Genomic DNA, 2,655 nt, shown 5'->3' with positions numbered 1-2,655 from the left:
GTTTGGGAATTTAGAGTCCAGTGACTCTAAGTTCAGGTTCGAACTCTAAATTTGTTGAACCTGCTTCTTGAAACGGGCCCCTGGTCTTGTTAGGCATCTTAAGTTTATTTGTTATTTATTTTTCCTAACACAACAGTACAGCTGGAGGCTGACTCCATTCTCAAACCAGATTTGAAAAATGGCAAAAGGGGCGGGGCTAGTGGAGTCGGACTGAGCGGTGGAGGTCTGGCTTGGATCACAGTTAGGTTAGCTTCATGTAGCTGTAACACTAGAAGGAACAGTTCTTGTACCATTTACAGCTTAGTTTTTAGAGATAATAAAAATGACATTGATCATTTTCTAAGCTTTAATTTGAGGCATGTTTTGATTTGTACCCATTGACAAATAAAATTCAGAAACAGTTAAACTATTATTGGCAGAGAACAGAAGTAACCGTCGATGAGTTTAGAAAAAGTGTTTCACCAGGATGGGTCAAAAGTTTATGTGACTGCTGTGAATGTTGCTTATGAACACTTTCTGAGCATTTATATTTATCTTTACAATAAATGCTGCCCATTAAAGTTAATTAAGGAAACTTCTAAACTCACCGATCCCTGGATGACAAGAGGACTAACTAAAGCATGCAGAAAGAAAAATAAACTGTATAAAGATTTTATGAGAAACCAGACAGTGAACAATGAGATGAAATACAAAACGTATAAAAAACAACTTAGAACTATTTTAAGGAAAGCTAAAATAGATTATTATAATAGGAATATGAAGGCAAGATGGAAGACTCTGAATGAACCAATTCATCCGAATTCACAAGAACCAAAGCTACCAGATGACTTTGTCCATAATGATCTGGTAATAGATAATAGCAAAGAAGTAGCAAATCAATTTAATATTTTTGTTGTTAGTGTTGGAGTAAAAACAGCTAAATCAATAGATAGTCCCAGTAATCATAAGATGCACAACATGGTCACAATCCTACAATCTGTGCTTGTTGGAGATGTTAATGAGTGAAATATTAGATATAGTACAGAAAAGAGAAACAAATCCTCTCCTGACAGTGATGGACTTGATATGAACATCATAAAAAAACAGCTGATTGCATCATTAAACCATTCACTTACATTTACAATTTATCAATCCAGTCTGGAGTTTTTCCTGAGAAAATGAAGGTAGCAAGAATGATCCCAATCTTTAAACATGGTGATAAACATCTATGTAATAATTATAGACATATCATTACTCTCACAATTTCAAAAATCCTTGAAAATGGTTTGCTTTTAAGCTAAAATGTTTTTTTTTTAGAAAAAAATGAACTAATAAGGGAAAACAAAATGGATTTAGGTCACAGATCTACCGCGCTGGCTCTAATGGAGCTAACTGAAAAGATTACAACTGCAATAGATAACAAACAATATACAGTTGGAGAGTTCACTGATCTACAAAAAGGATTTGATGCCATTAATCAGGATTTACTGTTATCCAAATGATCTATATATGGATCAGATGCCTGTCATTCCAGTGGATTAAAAGTTATTTAACTAATCAACAACAGAATGTCCAAGTAAATGGAACCAATTCAAACCACCAACAGATTACTACTGGAGTTCCACAAGGATCTGTATTAGGTCCCATACTTTTTGTTTTATTCATAAATGATGTCTGCAAAGTTTCCAAAAATAATTCAGTTTTTGTTGTTTGCAGACGACACATCAATTTTCCACTCTGGAACAGATTTACCTGAACCGCTAAAAGACTACTGGAGCTCAGAGCGTGATGACGTCAAACTTCTAGGACTTAAGCAGTAGACCAATCACAAAATTCCACTGCAATACCTCGTTTCAACCTGTAGGGGGCAACACATAGACAGTTTTAGACTATATTTTCATGAACTAAACAATTGTATTTTAATTTGTCAAAAATGTGGCAACAACCAACAGACGGCACCTTTAAAGTCCCATTTATAGAGATCAACAGACAAAAAAAGTTGATTTACTTTTTGGTCACTATTTGAGGTAATTCTCATGGGTCAGAATACATTTTCATGTTTGTGTTGTTTTTGTGTTGAGAGCCTGTGTTATTAGTAAATACAAAAACAAAACACTCATTAAAAAACAAAAGTTTCATTGTCCAAATGTAGCTCATGCAAAGAATCTTACGAGACATTCCAAGTAATGAGCCAATTCCGAGAATGACAAAATAATGAATTTGAACTTTCCACGGGTAATAAAAAAACGGAGAACAGAAAGGAAAAATAAATAACAAATAAACTTAAGATGCCTAACAAGACCAGGCTTCGAATGTCCTTACAGCTTTGGTTTTGACAGGATTCAATATTCTTAATTTACAAAACAGTTTCTTTGTGAAAAACACAAAACACTGTTTTTTGTTATTTAGATTTAGGAATGTAATACTTATTCATAATTATCAATAAGTTAAGCAAATATATGTTTTCAGAATTAACCTTTTCAAATAACCAAAAACAACATGTTCATAAAATAACTTGCAGCTTTATTTCGAGTCTTCTGCTAGCTTACCATGTTTGAAAGAAGTCACCTGAACAGTTTTTGGTCCCGCTGAGTGCAGACGGTGATATCGTACAAACACGTGTCCCACCTGTGACTGAGTGAAGCACAGGCTGTGGTGTTTCCTGCTTCACAGTGT

The sequence above is a fragment of the Oryzias melastigma genome, linkage group LG17 (genome assembly GCF_002922805.2).
Source record: "Oryzias melastigma strain HK-1 linkage group LG17, ASM292280v2, whole genome shotgun sequence".
Classification (NCBI taxonomy): Eukaryota; Metazoa; Chordata; class Actinopteri; order Beloniformes; family Adrianichthyidae; genus Oryzias; species Oryzias melastigma.
This window is presented reverse-complemented; position numbering follows the sequence as displayed.